The sequence below is a fragment of the Misgurnus anguillicaudatus genome, chromosome 11 (assembly GCF_027580225.2).
Source record: "Misgurnus anguillicaudatus chromosome 11, ASM2758022v2, whole genome shotgun sequence".
NCBI classification, from domain to species: domain Eukaryota; kingdom Metazoa; phylum Chordata; class Actinopteri; order Cypriniformes; family Cobitidae; genus Misgurnus; species Misgurnus anguillicaudatus.
Window position 1 is genome coordinate 17,937,600 of NC_073347.2, and position 19,379 is coordinate 17,956,978.

Sequence of the window (19,379 nt, forward strand, 5' to 3'; positions counted from 1 at the left end):
GATGACAAGACCATGGCGCATAAGGCTAAGCTCAGAGATGGGCATAAATACATGGAAATGTATTTCAAATACAAATACAAAATACTGTGTCGAAAAATGTATTTAAATACAAATACAAAATACTGTGAGGAAAAATGTATTTAAATACAAATACAGTATTTTGTATTTTGAAAATACACAAAATACATGTGAAATTGGTGATTCAGTGCAAGTATCCCTATTAGGCTGAAATCTATCTGGGTCTATTTCTGAATGCCAAAAAGCATTTAGATTTGTGCAACTGCTTAGAAACTTTCATTTTATTTTACGTACCTCCTGCTTTCCCCTGCCCTGTAAAAAATAAAAAACTAGAAAAAAAACTTGGTAACACTTTACTTGAAGGGGTGTGCATAAGACTGACATGACACTTTCATAATCATAACATGACATGTGTCATGAACATTTTATGCACATTTATGACAACTGCCATTAAGTGTCATTTACTCAATTATGTAATTTTTAATGCAAAGTTGACATTGTTTGAGATTTCTCTTTTTATGACAACTTGACATAAACCAATACAACACAACTTGTTATAAATCATAAACAATAATTAGCAAACTTAAGAAACTACCTAGCGTTGTGGGTTAACATTACATTCAACTGATTTAAATGTCATTAAGTGTTAATACTATGTCAAATATTATTAATACTCGGTCAAATAAACGTTACGAACTGAAGAATATTCATGATGCTGTTATAAAACTATTTAACAGAGTATTAACACTTAATGACATTTTAATGACAAATTCAATTTGTATCACTGGTAAAAAATGGTCAGTTATGTTGTCTTGGTTAATGTCAAGTTGTCATGACAAGTTATGATGTATGGGTTAATGTCTAGTTGCCATAACAAAGACATCTCAAACAATGTCATCTTTGCAATAAAAATAGCATAATTGAACAAATGACACTTAATGACAGTTGTCATAATTGTCCATAAAATCTCCTTCATATTCATAACACGTGTCATGTCATGACAATGAATGTGTCATGTCAGCCTTATGAACACCCATTTAAGTAAAGTGATGTTTTATAAAACATCATAAAAACTTTTTTATGTGTTGTCGACCCACAACCTAAACAGTTTATATGTGAAGAAATCCACGTATTTACTTCTCACGAGACGAGTGTTTGACAAATTATTCAGCAAACTACTTTCTCTCATCGCTGCTTTTTGATGGTTTTGAGAACAATTACTCACGAGTCGCCCTCTGCATGTCATTTACAGAATTATACAACAGAGAGCACGTCAAGCATAAAAGTCTTGTAGGTTCACTGAAGAGCCTGCAGGTTCAGCAGGTTCACGCCGTAGAGTAGAGCCATGCAAATTGCAAAAGTGTAAACAAGACTTCAACTGCACAAAGCTAAAAAGAAATCAGCAACTGTGTGCTGATTCCACCACTTGCCGCGTTACGTGTGAAAAGGCCTTTAAAGGAAAACACCACAGTTTTTCAATATTTTACTATGTTCTTACCTCAACTTAGATGAATGAATACATACCTATCTTTTTTCAATATGTGCACTTCATCTTTGCACAGCGTGTCATGAATGTGTTAGCATTTGGCCTAGTCCCATTTATTCCTTAGGATCTAAACTAGTGGCTTCTAAATTTTTCCCCAACACTTCCATGTTTTCCCTATTTAAAGACTGTTACATGAGTAGTTACACGAGTAAGTATGGTGGCACAAAATAAAACATAATTTTTAAGTGAATAAAAATGAGAACTATATTGTATGGCGGAAGAGCACTTAGTTTGCAGCACTTCAACCTCTGGCACAGTAACGGCGCATTCACACGGGGCGTCAGCGTTAACGCTTAACGGAAGGCTTGTCTGAAGCGTGGCCAACAGCCAATCACAGTGGCCGCTACACATGCTCCCTTCTTCCATAAACGTAATTGGCTGGCTCTGTCTAGGTAATTTGCATAAGGCGATCTGATTGGCTGACGCACGCGTTGCCGCTTGAAGAGTTGAGAAATGTTTAACTTCTGCTGCGAGCAACGGCACTGAAGCGGCGCCGACGGATCCACAATTCAGTTCGGCAACGCATGACGTCACCCATTAAAAGTGAATGGGAAGCGTTAATTCTGACGCCCCGTGTGAATGCGCCGTAACATCATCACTCCTGTGCGCTGAGGTCGAAATGCTGCAAACTAAGTGCTCTTCCTCCATGCATTGAAAATAGATAGTTATGTATTAATTTGTCTAAGTTGAGGTAAGAACATAGTAAAATATTTAAAAATGGTGGTTCCCTTTCAATACGGTTCACTTCGCATTGCGTCAGTTAGCTGACGCTATGGGGGAAACTCCTGTTTACTCCGTGACTGAAGCCTATTGGTTAACGTCTGTACAAAGTACAGACCAATGACGTTTGAACCCGCGCGCGGGATGTACACGTCCTTATATAAGCGCGGTTCAAGCGTCAGGAGCTCATTAATTTCTCCTTCAGCGCGAACCTCTCGCTGCTCCGAAGAAAAAGAAGCCTTACCTCGCCGTCGACAAAAGCCCTGCAGCGGAGTCCAGGCCTAGCGTCTTCCCTGCCCTTACCGGCTGAGAACCGAAGACAGCAGAATCCAGGTCTAGCGTCTTCCCCTGCCGCTTTCCGGCCGAGAACCGAAGATAGCCTTCGCTTGCCGTGGTACGAGCCCTGTGCAGCGGACACATGCCTGACGAGGTCTCCCCTGCGGCCGCCTGGTAAGATCAATATTTTTAATATAAAGCTGTAAGCTAAAAGAGCAGGCGCTGTTGTAATAGCGTCCAGCACAGCGGCTTGAGTGAGCCTCCCTGCTATGAATTTCCCCGAGCGCGTCACCGGTCTGGCACCTCCCACGCCGGGACCGCGCTTATATGCTTCGGTTGTCTTATCCATGTTTCGTGCTCCCCCTGCTGTTCCTCTCTCCCCGGGATGAACACACGGCGAGCCATGAGACTAGATGGATGCATAGACCTGCACACACGGACTAACCCCCCTGTGTTCTGTCACATCGCAACCGTTCATGCTTACAGAGTCCCTTCGCTCCTCTCACATTCAGTGGCGAGATCTCTGACACATATATGAATCCCCCGAGTGCATCGGGTGATACCGTTTATATGACGCATGGCTGTTCTGTCTGTGTTGCTGCTCCCCTCTGCCGTTCCTCTCTTGTTGAGATGAACAAGCGGGGGAACCGTTAAACTAGATAGATGCATACGACAAGCAAACACGGGCGGATCTGCCCCTGTTCCCTGTCATAGCACAGCCACTCGTGCTCCACGCTCGCGGAGTCCCTCGCTCCTTTCCCCGCAGTGGTGAGGTCTCTTAACGGCGTAGTTAGCACGCAGTCTTACGGCTCGCTGCCTCTAATGCAGCTGTCTAGTGTTCAACGAGCGGCGCGATCTCATTCGTCTGCTCGATAGGGCGGATTCGTCGCTATTGGAGCATCAAGAACACTCATTATAAGAGCTAACCGGCTCACTATTCGTCTATACAGAGCTTCATGCCCCTCCCCCCTGGAGCGGCGCAATCTCATTCGTCTGCTCGATAAGGCGGACACGCCTCTATCTGAGCGCTAAAACACTTATTATAGAGCTTAACCGGCCTGAGTCTATCTCACTTCGGAAAGCTCACTACTAGTCTGCCCGGTCATTTCTCTCTGGTTTAGACGGAATCAGAGGCAGAACGAATTTGTTTAACATACTGAGGCCCGAATACCTCCCTTTATTCAGTCCCGTCCTATATCAGTGCGCTGAATATTGGTACATTCTTATATACCCGGTTTTTCTGCCCTTTTTAATAAACGGCAAAACCGCGGGCCTCACGGCAGACTTCCTCTCTGCGGTGGGTTCAGTCTGACATTAAACCACCTAGACATACTGCTCTGCTCCGTGAGCCGTTCGGGTCACCGTCACTACTGAGGCTCGTGCACCTGAACGGCCGAGCTCTGGTCTTCGCAGCACAGCTGCGTCGACATAGAACTGTCTGGGGGAAGAGGGGTTAAGTCGCGCCTCGGCTGGACTGCCCTGAAATGTTTTCTGTGTGCTGTTTATCCAAAACATACTGTGTAATACTGTTGGTTATGCGACCTCACTATAGTGGCGAACGGTATTGAATTCCTCTAAAAAGAGTAATTTCCGTGCTTACTATACTGTGTATTGACACCCCACGGTTGTACGGTGTCTCTAAACACTTTCTCGCCTTACTGACAAGCAATCAGTAATACGCACACACGGCCCGCTGTCCATAATTCTATCGACGCTTGCCGAAAAAAACCCGGTTTGGCCATATACTGTGTATTGACACCCCACGGCTGTACGGTGTCTCTAACACCTTTCTGCCAAATTCGCTTGCAGCCCACCTCAGTTTCTCCGCTACGATGCTGACGGCGCAAACGAGCACGGTCTTACGGCTGTCATTCTCTCTTCATAGAGAGACGGCAGCCTCAGACTTTTGCATGGCTCCAAGCATTTGAATCGCGCCCTCTCCGGACGGCTACTCAAAGGCTTACAGCCAAGCGGTTTATGACGTTTTTCGGCCATACAGCTGGTTTATATCAGCGGATCCGAAGACGCTCACCCCTCCGCTCTGCTCCAATACTCGGAGATATTAAGGGTAATATCAACCTGAAGTGAGCTTGCTACCCGCCACAATAAGTTTCAAAACTCAAAGCACGCGCACAGACAGACGCGCGGCATCTCGTTTAAGACGGGCTCACGTACCCCTCTAACGAGCCTCAGAAAACTGAATATCGTGGCATTCTGTTCATAAGTCCACTTCAGTTTGACTAAGCAAAGGTCCCGCCCCGAGCTGACGGCCGGGAAGCTCATGCTTAAGTTACACACAGCTGCATGAAGTGCTACCATTACGAGATCGCCAGCATCTGCTGTGGGTTGAACACGCTTTACGACGGCAATCAGCCTTCGGCGCGTGGAACGCCCGTTTGTCTCATATCAATCACCTTGTACTGTAAATACGGTCCATTAAGGGGATGATTTTAGCACTGCAGCACTCTCGACCATGTTATTGTGATAATGCGGTCGGGCAAACTACGGTGGTTTCATTATTTACCGAACCAGACTGAGATCTCGCCCCCTGTACAAGCTGGCGAGTCATCTCCTTTATAAACTCATTGCATCGCTTAAAAAGCTATGTTCAATCAGAGTGATACGCATCTCGTGCTTAACTACCAAGATGCAGACATATTAACCCGTTACGATGGGCGTGCAGAGATTGCATCCGTGGGACACGACCTACATTACGTGCCTTATAACACGTTGACACGAGCTGCTAGGACCCCTTTCGCGAGGCGTCCTTATGCAAGTCTGATCTATTCTGTCTAGTGACAGCGAGAGTCTTCCCCCCGCGAATTGTAGGTGGAACAGCTTTCTCCTCACTACAGAGGCTCGTGCACGGCGGCTTTCTCCCCCTGCGTATATATATATGTGGCGGTGATAACAGCGAACCACGCTTTTATGACCGACCATCCACTTTATTCATAAGTCTGTCATTTCTCAGATGCGGACGGTGCCCGAGGCGCAGCGCTCTGGGACTGTCCAAGGTCCTGTATGACAGATACGTCTGACGTACATCAGACGATCAGCTGTTCATCGGCGTCACAGATCACTCACTAGCACACCTGTCAATACAGGTTATTTATGGATCGTTGACGTTATCACCTCCCGTGACAATTAAGTCTACTCCATGTATGGATTAGATCCTCGGGCATGGTCTTAGAAGTTTCTCATTTGACATTTGTGACACGGCCGGCTGGTCCCCGCCGTCCACGTTGTCAGTTTACAGCTTCGACATCCCTGCTTCGCGCACTACTGAGGTTTGTTGCATTAAAGGTGCGCCGCGTAAGCTCACCTGTATGCACGATATGGGTTTTAATTATATGCGTCCACCGTGCGCTTAGAGAAGCTCACATATGCACGCTATAACATTTCGGTATACACTAAAGATGCGCTCGGAAAAGCTCATCTGTATACACGGCTGTGACACATACATATGTCACGGCCGGGGGCGGACCCGAATAGACTAAAGGTCACGCCCCTCTCAACTCTTCCACCTCGAGAAGGTTCCCAAGACCACCCCAATGACCAGACAGACGAGTAAACTACGTTTAAAATAAACTTTATTAAATATTTAAAAAGGAAAGGGGGAAAGGGGAATGGGCAATTTAAAACTAATAGTTCTTCTGCTCGCCTCCAGGGCCACTTGGGACAGGGACTGGGGACCTTCGCTTCACACGGAGCCTTCACTTGCACAGGTAGGTAATTGCTATAAGCACAGACAGTTTCACTTCACAGGTTATGTTACCCACGGCACTGGGGATCTTCATGCACACAGAGCTTCACTTGCACAGGTAGGTAATTGCTATAAGCACAGAACAGTTTTACTTCACGGGTTGTGTTGCTCGCAGCACTGGGGATCTTCGCTCACACAGAGCTTCACTTGCACAGGTAGGTAATTGCTATAAGCACAGAACAGTTTTACTTCACAGGTTATGTTACTCACAGCACTGGGGATCTTCGCTCACACAGAGCTTCACTTGCACAGGTAGGTAATTGCTATAAGCACAGAACAGTTTTACTTCACAGGTTATGTTACTCACAGCACTGGGGATCTTCGTTCACACAGAGCTTTACTTGCAAACAGTGGATTTTCGCTACAGTGTTGGTGCACCGCATTCCTTCGCCCATCCACTCAGGCTGTCCGGGCGTCGTAGGGACTAGTGGGTCCGATGGCACGGAGCCGAACGCTTCCCAAACTCCCCCTCCTTCTTCCACGACCGGGGTCACGAGTTGGGGCGAACTTTCGTCGGGGCTCCGCTCACCACGAGCTTCTGTTGGAGAGGTCAGTACACACACCGCTACAACCCACAGTCCGCACGGTACACTCTTGGTAATACTCACTGGGTTTCACCACTGTCTGCTCTATGGATGAACGAAGCTCTCGGTGACACACCCCGGGCACAGGGCTCAATTTTCTCGCTCTCCTTAGGACCCAGGCCACAACGGATGTCGTCGTCTCGCGACTCGTCTGAGGCTAGGCAGTTTGAACGCTACAAGCACAGCATACACACAGCAAGTAAAGCGTAAACACCATCAATCAGTGAAACTCACCCACAGCACTCTTATACAACTTCACGTGGTTTTTAGATTGCTCTTGCCACCTGGCTACGACGACCTCGAGAGGATGGTTGGGCGATCGCTGGACCACTGATGAGAGTGAGATGTGTGTTGTTCACAGGCCCGGCGTGTAGATTATCACTCCTCTGGCTCACCTGCGCTTCCTTTTTCCCACAGGGCCACTGATTTACTGGTGAACAATGCTTCCTACCAAGTGCTTCGTCCGTGCTTCCGGTCAAACCACGGCTCGCCCACGCTTCCCTCTCCAGTGGGGCCAGGGACCTCAAAAACACAAAGGAACACACCAAACAACTCTTCGTACAAGTATTTCACAGATAAGTACCACAGCTGTTACTCACACTTAGTTGTCAACAACAGCTATTAACTGCACTCTTGATGGCTCTGTGTACGCTCTTTCTCAAATGAAACTCCACAATATTCCTTCGTCAACTAACTGCCCCTTTCTCTCTTCCCCAGGAGAGCGATCCAGCCAGCGTGGTCCGTCTGCAAAGCAGCAACACAGCGTATACAAAGTACACCACAAGCACACCGGTGTAGTGTCCCTTTAATTGTTTCCACAGCCCCGTCCTTTTCGCCTCATTTGGCAGCCGCACTCTTTCCTTCCACTATAAGTGAGTCACGGATCAACGGCGCCCTTCGGCCCCTCCAGGGACGGAGCGTGTGTTAAAGTTTGCCCAAGGCAAAAAGGGATTCTCACCCGCAAATAACTTCCCTCCTTTGTGCTTCTTGGACCTTTTTATGTGCTTGTCTTCACTCCCTCCTCCAATCGTGAACAGCCAGCCTAATTCACCCCACCTGTTGCTCATTTTCTCCTGCTCTGCGTTGCTAGGGAGATCAGGAAGCAAAGTGGTGCAGTTTAAAATCGGGCCCGGGCGGAAACCGTCTTCAGGCGGAACCTTTCTCCGCCACTTTTGGTTCCGCCCTATCATAGTCACCCGGTGACACATACATTGTTGTTCATCTGTGTACGTTCACGGTGCTTTGAGTGCCCACCGTACGTTCATCAATCATATCTGTACACATTCACGGCGCGTTCTGTGCATTGATTTATCTATACGCATTCACGGTGCACTGAAGGGTTCACCCGTGTGCGCACAACTTATTATCAGAACACATGACGGCGCGCTTGAGAATCTTGCCGGCCTGTGCATTATAACACTCTGATTCATCTATATGCATTCACGATGTATTCAAGTGTTCACCTGTGCCCGTGCAATTTATAGTCAATACACATTTACGGCGCGCTTGGACAGCTCACCGATCTGTGCACTATAATACTACCTATATGCATCCCGATGCGCTCGAGGGCGCACCTGGGTTCACAATATTGTGGTATCTGTATAATCCCACGCTACGAACCGTTCTGCCACATATTATAGTCAGATCGGCCGTTCGTGAGCCTCGCAGATCACTCACTATGTATGTCTGTTGCTTACAGTGGTTATTTAGATGGATCGTTGAAACCATCGCACTGGCTCACGCCCCTCTATGAGCTATGTCCTATATAGAGCCCACTCTGTGAGAGTTTGGCTTTTTCATGGACTTGGTCTACAGGGGTATCTAAATTTGATATCTGCTACACGGCCGGCTGGTCTTCGCCGTCTACGTTGTCAGATTGTACAGCTTAGACGTCCCTGCCCTACGAGCGCAGGTTCTCTCGGCTCAATCATGCACGCTCATGCGTTTTATGTGTACACCACGGTGCGCTCAGCGAGCTCACCAACGTGACTCTGAATTTACTTATCTGGGTATCTCGCCGTCTTGTGCTATGTTATGTGCCCCCGGTGCGTTTAAAACCCCACCGTGTGCGCGTCAACATTTTATATGGTGCTTACACATTGCTTTAAAGCTGTGAATATGCCGGGTATAGGGCCACACGCAGTGTCTCTCCGGTAAGCCACTTCTGTACGTTGTGTATGCACGGCGTGATGGGATTACGTTCCCCCATAGCGTCAGCTAACTGACGCAATGCGAAGTGAACCGTATTGAAAGGGAACGCTTAGGTTACTCACGTAACCCCGGTTCCCTGAAATAACGGGAACGAAGCATTGCGTCACTTGCCGTGCTACAAACGTCTACGCAGCGAGTGTATTCGGCTGCGCGCTTCAGTCGAATAATAATGAGCTCCTGACGCTTGAACCGCGCTTATATAATATTTTATAGAGGTAACTTAATGATACTGATGATTAATTAATCAAGTTAAACTCAATGGTGGTTTCCTGGACAGGGGGTTATGTCTAGTCTAAAATGCTTGTTTGAGCTAACTTAAAGGAACAGTATGTACGATTGTGGCCAAAACTGGTACTGCAATCACAAAACTTGTGGCTAAAACTGGTACTGCAATCACACAACTGGTGGCCAATACACACAATTACAAAATAAACATCAGTTGAGGGCTGCAACTCCACTTTTTAAATGACAATATCTTGGCCAGATCACTGTTGTGAGTGATATAAGTATTTGAAATGAAAATGATTTCTTAATGTCTAGTGACATATCAGGACCATTTTATGATTAAATTATATAAATTTCTTACATACTGTTCTTTTAACTGAAAACATCTTGCAGTGATATATCTTAAAATATATGAGTGCCATTGTTTTATCTCAAGATGCACACCAGTAATGTTTTTGTAATGTTTTTTACACTTACTTAAATGTCCTAATATGACTAAGGCCTAGTCATGGCTTAGTCTAAACCGTGCCTGGGAAACTGCCCCCCCCCCCAAAAAAACAAAACAAAACATATAAGCATTTGCTGAGAAAAGCCTTCAAATGAAGTTAATTTAACCTCTTAAGCGTCGTCCTATCCTTTAGAGTGGGGGGGTGAAAAGTTGAAGTGCATCTTCAAATGAATATAACTCTGACACTTTTTGGTCTAGAAGCCTAATCTTTGTCCTGTTTTAAAGAAGTTTTTGACTGAAGTGTAACCAGGTGAAAATATTTAACAGAAAAATTGTTATAGCAGTTTACATTTATTTTAATAAATAAAAATAATCCAATGACATTATAATTTTATTTAAAAAATTATAAAAAGGTAATTTTTAAAAAAAAGTAATAATGTAAACATGAAGCCAGATGTCTCAAGCAGTTGTGATCCAAATTTCAAGTTAAAATCACAAAAAATGAAGTTTGTGTTACAGTTTTAGTGGTTTTACCAACAACGGCCAGTAGGTGTCAACGGTTTGCTGCATACTCTTGTCATAAATGAATCAATTACTTTCACAGCATTATTATTACTGCTAAAACATTTTGAAATATGAAAACTACATTCTAAGAGCTTTCCAATGATATATAGTTTGTCAACATTTTTGAAGATTTATAATAGGATATAGGCATTATGAATAAATAATAATATTATGCATTCCTATGGGAGGGGGGGCATGTAACAAAAAACTGTCACTAAATTATTTCTATCATCAGATGACTTTGACATATGAAAACTACATTCTGAGAGCTTTCCAGTGATATATAGTTTATCAAGATTTTTGGGGTTTAGGGTGGGGGTTTAGTGTTAAAAAAATGTAAAAACATATTGGGCCTACATGTGGGCCAGTGACCTTTTTGAAACTGACTTTCACTACGTCATTTTTCTCTCAAAATGGTAAAGATATATGATAACTACACTCTTAGAGCTTTCCAATGATATATAGTTTGTCAAAATTGTTTAGGTTTGGAATAGGGTATTAGTGCTATACATATGTAAAAACAAACTGGGTCCACCTGTGGCCCGGTGACATTTTTGAATCTGACTCTTACTCTGTTATAATTTCTCCAAAATGGTGATAAAATATGAGAACTACACTCTTAGAGCTTTCCAATGATATATAGTTTGTCAAGATATTTTAGGTTTAGATAGGGTATTTGTGTTACCAATATATAATAACAACATGGGCCCACCTGTGAACCTGTGGCATTTTAGAAAATGGCTCTCACTATGTAATTTCTTTCCCAAAATTCTGATGGTAAATGGAAACTACACCCTTAGAGCTTTCAAACGATATATAGTTTGTCAGGATTGGATAAGAATTCACGTGGAAAACACTGAAATAAACGTAGGCGCCCCACTGGCGAGACAGTGACATTTATCAGGATATAAATGTTTTGAGGCGCACTCTCTTCATAAATGAATCAATTACTCTCCCTACATAATTTATTTTATAAAACACTGCTGAAATATGTATTCTAGAGGCTTAGACCTTTCCAACAATATATACACAGCAAAATCACCAGTGTTAAATTTTCAGGGATGGTGTTAAATACACAGTGTTGATGCTGTTTTAACACTATCTGGTAATAAAATAACACTGCCATTGCTAGGCCAGTGTTATATCCACGACAGTGTCAGTGTAAAACAAGGGTGTTACCAGATTTCACACTGAGCGGTGTAAATCAAGCCACGCCTCCACTAAACATATCCTGTCAGGGATTTTACCGCCATTTTCTTTCAAAGGAGGACTGAAGAGAGCAGGTAAATCTCATAATATTAACTTGGTTTAGCTAAATTAAACTGTTATTTCTCTGTCTGACTCTACGCAGCCATTTGCCAAAAAACCTAAATAAGATATTTTTCCCATTTTATTTCCACTTTGTTCGTTATTTGGTTCAGTTTAATCAGAGCTACCGTGTGTTACGTTGTTCCCTTGTTAGTTTGGTATAAAGTTAAACTGCTAGCTAAAAGTTTTAACCAAGAAGGATAATATTAACAGGAGATATGAATGAATGTAAAAACTGAACCATGATAAAACGCGACATGCACTACAAATTGAAGGTATGAAGTTAAATGAAAGCTCGTTTATTCACCATATGATGCTCGTTATGAGGTAATCATATAGGCTAGATACCGTGAGTTAACGAGGTCGTTTACATGCACGTGAGTGCACGGATATCGGTTAATTATTCAAATTACTGAAAAACACGGAGAAAACCGCAACCGCATCGTCATGTGTGTGTTTTTTTTTTTAGATGTATGCAAACAGGGAAAATATCGCCAAACCAACAATTCATTTTACCTCAGAATATGCACAGATTGGATGCATTGTGTGTTGTAAGCTTTTCGTGGCGCTAGATGTCAGACAGATGCAAATAGCAAATACATACGAAAGTGTAAAACGTGTATGGCGAACATTTGTTTTTCTGTCATTATAGATGCTAGTTTGGTGAAAGTACACACTGAGTGCTTCAAATCATTCAGAAGAGATGCTGTTTTTAGGGCAGTTTATTAAAGAAGACCTGACATGGATGACTTCCAATGAGAAACGACTGCTAATACTTATATAAATTCATTACAGAAGGTAAGTTTCATTTATACATATAAATCATTTTATTTGACATAACTGAACAGTTAACCAATCTTTTTATTATATGTAGTTTTGTACATATTATGGTTATTAATCAGGCAAGAAAGTGACATGACCTGCTGCCAACTTTAATAAAAATATATTATCTTCTCATACATTGTTTTGCTATTGATATCATATTAAATAGCAATCAAATTGATTACTATTTTGAAAATGTATAATTGAAGATTCATATTGTCTTGAGTGCTGTTTTTAATATAAAAAGAATGTTGAGTTTTCAGAGTCTTTATTGTCATTTTTTTGTGATAGGACCCTACCAGACTATATTTGAATACAGCATACCCGTGAATTCTGGAACTGTTATTCCTTAACCCAGTTTGGAGGATAAGAGCTTACCAACTATTTGAGTACACACAGTACTTTAGTACTGTACACTGTCTCTAACATGATTTATTATACTGAGATGATTTTGATTCAAATAACGGTTAAAACTGCATCCTTTTTGGTATTTTCTTGACCCTTTTTGTCTTTGAAAATCTGCAGAAATATGCTGAGGTGATGTATTGCAAAATAGCCAACATACAACAATTAAAGGATAATTGCAGCCTATATCCTGATGAAGATATGGATGACCCTCTGTCTGGTCAACAGGAGTTTAAATATGGTAAGTGTACATGGGTTTGCTACTTTTACGGTTTTAAAGTTTAACTGTATACTCATGGTGTTTAAATTGTGTTTTGCTAGGATGGGACAGTTATGTGGCAGCTCTTCCCTGGCTCATTCACCTCTTGCCTTCATTTGTGAAAGGAGGAAAGACTGGAGAGGGTCAATGTGCAACTGAAGCTACTGATTGTGCTGTGTAAGTTTTTTGTATTTTGTTCTAGTTATTTATTCAGCAGTTAGTTTGCTTGCATTGTTCACCCCATGTAAATGCATACAAGTTCATAAATACACATCAAATACACTCTTTTAAAACACTTAGGTGATGAGCATCAATCCATGCTTTGAGGGGGATGAATCAGCACAGCCCTGCCTGCTCTGCGTTGGGAACAAAAGTTGCATCCAGAATTTTTACATCGTTCTGGACCAAAAAGCCATTCCCTGCATGATGAAGACCACTGATGCAGCCTTCCACTACATCATGAGTAAAACAACTACAGAAATAAATACCAGGTTGGAACGCGTTTAAGAAAAATGAAACGTCTTTTGAATTGAAATGTCTGTTTTGTTATGGAAAAATCTTTAGTATTGTGAAGGATAAGCATTTCTGCTTGCCGATAAGGTAATTGCATGTATTTTAATGTTTAAGTTTTGAGTAGGGTGGCTAATTTTTTTAACTCTTATTTGATTTATTAAAGACCTTTATAATAAGTGGTTTTCATGTCACTGCGCTGTGGTATAAGATAACTTTCATTATTCCATACTGTATTCTGTTTCTAATTGTATCTGAGGTATTTAAATAAGCAGTGTTAAATGCAAAGTGTTGTGTGTATCAATGTAAATATTAAATGTGATTTAGTTTAATAAAAAGAGGTTTTGCAATATTTCTTGACATTTTTCTTTTATAGAAACAACCCATTAGCAACAAAAGTGGCTATTACTCAGTATTTTAACACTTAACATTGTTGAATTCACATTACACTGGTGTTGACCTTAAATTAGGAGTGTTAATTTTTAACACTGTATTTCTGTGCCAACACCAGTGTAGTATGGAAACAACAATGAATAGTGTTGAACAAAGTGTAAAATTTAACAATATTGAGTGTTAAATTAACATATACTGGGTGCTGTTAAATTAACACTACACTTTTGACTAAATTAACACAGTGTAGTGTGGACACATATACACACTTTGCCGGTGTTAAATTTGACACCGTGGGTGTTATTTTAACACCAGTGATTTTGCTGTGTAGTTTGTAGTGATAGATTAACATTTACCTCAACAATATTGAAGTAAACTTAGGTGTCCCGTATACGGGACGGTGACGCTTAAGAGATTAAAGACGTTATTCTGGTGGACAAACGCATTAACTCGACATTACAAAACTGGCTTTTGAAGTCAATATGTTGTTTTATTTCTGTATCATTAAACATAAGGTTATCACTGGCCTACAGCTCACAGCAACACAGTTTGTTAATCTATCTGAGGTAGCTCTTCACAGCACACACTCTTACAGAGAGCGACATGATTAATTGCATTAATTTTCAGTTTATTTTTCTTATAATTAATCACACAAAATGAGTGTCTTCAATTGACAGCACAAGTTGTCTTTAATATAAGCATCTCACCGTGCTCAATGGTGATAGCTTGTGGCTCACTACTTTTATTGCACTTGAACCAGCCACCCTCCTGAGCAACTTATCTGATTCCTTGTTGAAGATCTTTATAGTAGTCTGGACCTTCACAACAGAACTAATGGAAAAACAAAGTGCAAATTGTGGAATTGAAGAAAAGAAGAAAATTTCCAGTTGTCAGAATAGTTTTGTAATACTTTGGCATACCGCACTAAGCCTTGTCTCAAATGAACCACCGTACCTTCGTACCATAGCTCTCCTCCAATTCCACACGTTGGTGATGTAAGCCAGAACATACAGTACCTACAGTATGTGGTGCTAGTCAAGTCTCTGTGGGTGTGTGGGTTATAAATGCATGTATTTGGGACAGACTTCCAATTAAAATTGACTCTTTACTTTTGTAATGCATGTTCTTGGTCATATTGTACACAGTGCACATTATGAGGGTTAGGACCTCATTAGCCTGTTAGGCATAAACTGGGGCAACTTCCAACAATGGGCCTTCTGAACAACTTCCACATGTGGATGGATACAATTAATAGGACAAAGGGAACTTTGAGAAAATTGAGTCCTAAAACAGCAGCAATGTTCCCCTTTACACTGTGTACATGCACAGCCACACACTTCTGCCAAGATAGTAGAAACACTTCTGCACAAAAAGCAGAATCAGTCCCAAAAATGTGTACAAAATGTTTAGATTTTTTTTTCATCACTTCTTGACACAAGTTTATTTGTACAGTACAAGCAAAAATGTTTGATTCAGCGAACAAGCAAAGCTTTCTTTGTAGAGTTCTGCCTGTGTCAATGTGGGTCTCCTCTGGGTACACTGTTTTCCCCACATTTCAAAGATATGCAGACTAGATGAACTGGAGATAAAAAATAAAAATGCCCAGTGTGTGCGTCTGTGAATGAACATCTATCCAGAGATGTGTTTCCCAAAAACCGTGTGTGTTTTGTGTGTTTCCCAAAACCATTGCACAATCAAACATTCGCAAACTGCATCACAAACTTGAGTAGCATTTTAAATACAAATTTAAATTTTGTGATGTAAGAAGGAACAGCGATTGAATAAAACATCAGCAAAACAACGAAGAACAAAAATAGGAGTAGTCATTAGATGCTCAGATGTTCCTTATTTACAGCAGAAATCTGACATTAATTCAACCTTGAACGGATTAATTAGTATACGTTATTACTCAAATATATATGTGACGTCATCAACTATGTTGTCGAAAAAACGTGATTCAAACACCGAATGTGCAACAAAGTTAAAGTCGTGAAAAAAATGGTGCGAAATAGCACTAAAAGCTCGTAATCATAAGGGAACACTTTTTAGTGCTATATTGCACCTACAATCACCTAAAGGATGATTAGGAACACCATACTAATACTGTGTTTGACCCCCTTTCACCTTCAGAACTGCCTTAATTCTACGTGGCATTGATTCAACAAGGTGCTGAAAGCATTCTTTAGAAATGTTGGCCTATATTGATAGGATAGCATCTTGCAGTTGATGGAGATTTGTGGGATGCACATCCAGGGCACGAAGCTCCCGTTCCACCACATCCCAAAGATGCTCTATTGGGTTGAGATCTGGTGATTGTGGGGGACATTTTAGTACAGTGAACTCATTGTCATGTTCAAGAAACCAATTTGAAATGATCTGAGCTTTGTGACATGGTGCATTATCCTGCTGGAAGTAGCCATCAGAGGATGGGTACATGGTGGTCATAAAGGGATGGACATGGTCAGAAACAATGCTCAGCTACGATGACCAATTGCCACTAAGGGGCCTAAAGTGTGCCAAGAAAACATCCCCTACACCATTACACCACCAGCCTGCACAGTGGGAACAAGGCATGATGGATCCATGTTCTCATTCTGTTTATGCCATATTTTGACTCTACCATCTGAATGTCTCAACAGAAATCGAGACTCATCAGACCAGACAACATTTTTCCAGTCTTCAACTGTCCAATTTTGGTGAGCTTGTGCAAATTGTAACCTCTTTATCCTATTTGTAGTGGAGATGAGTGGTACCCGGTGGGGTATTTTGCTGTTGTAGCCCATCCGCCTCAAGGTTGTGCGTGTTGTGGCTTCACAAATGCTTTGCTGCATACCTCAGTTGTAACAAGTGATTATTTCAGTCAAAGTTGCTCTTCTATCAGCTTGAATCAGTCGGCCCATTCTCCTCTGACCTCTAGCATCAACAAGGAAGTTTCGCCCACAGGACTGTCGCATACTGGATGTTTTTCCCTTTTCACACCATTCTTTGTAAACACTAGAAATGGTTGTGCATGAAAATCCCAGTAACTGAGCAGATTGTGAAATACGCAGACCGGCCCATCTGGCATCAACAACCATGCCACGCTCAAAATTGCTAAAATCACCTTTCTTTCCCATTCTGGCATTCACTTTGGAGTTCAGGAGATTGTCTTGACCAGGACCACACCCCTAAATGCATTGAAGCAACTGCCATGTAATTGGTTGATAAGATAATTGCATTAATGAGAAATTGAACCGGTGTTCCTAATAATCCTTTAGGTGAGTGTATATAGCACCTATGAGGAACCATACAGAGTGATTTAACATCACTAGCACCACTTGTTGTTATACAGAGCACTATATGGTTCTACACAGGTGCTATATGGCACTTAAAATAGTTCTCCTATGACAACAAGCCAGTGAACCACTTTTAATGCTATTTAGCACCGTTTGTTTTTAGAGTCAACTATGCATTTTACGCTGATAATTAAGCAGAGAATAATGTTGTTGTACAGGAAACACACTCCAGGAGGTCCCACGTCTGTGGCCCAATAAGCTGCGACAGCGACCCTGAAGAGGACAAGCGGTTCCAAAAATTGATGGATAAGATGTTCTGCATTGGATTGCAATAAATGTTGGTTTTTACGAAAAGAAAAGCACAATTAATGACAAATGTTATTAGTCTTTTAAAGAATTCTATTTTTAAACAGCAACACTCTTCAGGCATAAATACTATGATAACAAAAGAGTATTGCTGTTTAAATATAGGCAGCTTTCAAAAATATGGCAGTGTCAGGGGAAGCATTTTTCCTTTTTTAAATATTTTTAAAATTTATTAGACTTTATTAGAGTCAATAATTCAAAAATACTCTTTAAACAAAGATAACAAATATAACAAATGTTTCATTTTACAGGCTTGCTTATGAACACAATCAGTGTAAACATTTCCCAAGAGTATTAGGTAAAACTGAATATAAGTAGTTTCATTATTCCATTTAAGCCAATACAAATAATCCCATCAAAGAATGTTTTTATATACAAACAATAAACAAATTAATGATCTGTTGATTTAATTTTATAAATCATAAAAAGCTGTGATCGGTTTTAACTCTAAATACAGTATACAGTATATGAGGCCCTAAACACCACCTCCATAAAAAATAACAATGATATTAACTGATTGCTCTCGGCACAAAAAGTAAATGAAGTTGCATTGTTTTATATGAGTGTAAAAAACAAATGGGACACCACATTAAGTGTGTCATTTGGGACGGAGTCTGAATAAGAAATATTGTGGATGCTGAGGGATGGCCATAACCTGCTTCTCACACCGCCGTGGCTCACAGCATGACAGCTTGTTTAAGCCTTTGTGTTTTTTACATTTGTTTTATATGTGATGGTTTGATAGCTGCCATGTTCATATTCAGAGCTCAAAATAAAACCTGTGAAGAATGTGTCACTTCCTGTAAGTGAGGGCTGAGTGATTCCCGCAGGCCTTTTACTGTGAGACCTCATACTGAGCTTGCTTTTCCTTTTAGATAAAATGACTGAGAAAATAAAGAAATAAAAGGGTTATTTGAAATCAAACAAACGAGTAGGAAACTGATTTGGAAATGTTTAGCTACACCTCTGGTAAGAATATTTGCTTTATGACTAAACAACACTCAAAATACAACTGACATAATATTGTTTTTAATAAACTCTATCTTGCTGTATAAACTATGACTCAGAGATGTTCACAAGTCTCTGAGCTCGAGTCCAAGTCAAGTCTCAAGCCTCGTTGTAACAAATAAAACTCTAATAACAAATAAAGAAATTACAAACATTTATAAAAACGAACAAAGTTGCACATTGTTAGGTCTAAAATTAGCATTAGGTACAGAAATTAAATTAAATGGATAATAACACTGTCTTTATTGTACAAATTAATTATTATTATTATTATTATTATTATTATTATTATTATTATTAGCGCAATAGTGATTTTCTGTTTGTCTTGGGTTGTTTGATTAACATTAATGACACAGACAGGTTAATTAAGGTTACTGTCTTTTTAAGAACAAATAAGCCCAGACTGGTTTCTGACTTCTTAAGACATAAACAAATGTTTTTATTAGAAAAAGAATACTGTGAGATCATTTTGTGTGTATGTGTCAAGAAAAGAAAGATTTTATGTTGGCTTAACTTTTGAAACACTTCTCTCTGTATGTGCACTACTGAGGGCACTTAAACGCATGCTCACACACAGGCGGAGGCGAATTCCAAACAGCGCTTCAGGAAGAAGACTTTACGTTGTTTTTCATTGCTCTATTCAGCAAATGTATGTTAATGGACTACATATGAGACCCAGTA

The 19,379-nt window shown here is 41.1% G+C and overlaps 1 protein-coding gene and 1 long non-coding RNA gene across 4 annotated transcripts in view; both read left to right on the plus strand.

Annotated features, from left to right (window-relative positions):
* The window catches only part of nrg3a (neuregulin 3a), a 366,558-nt gene that overhangs the window by 319,606 nt on the left and 27,573 nt on the right, over positions 1-19,379 (plus strand). The gene's annotated exons all lie outside the window — the stretch shown is intronic.
* On the plus strand, positions 11,873-13,978 carry LOC129442485 (uncharacterized). Its single transcript, XR_012372148.1, has 4 exons — positions 11,873-12,461; positions 13,011-13,131; positions 13,212-13,326; positions 13,450-13,978. It is a non-coding gene; the product is annotated as an uncharacterized lncRNA (long non-coding RNA).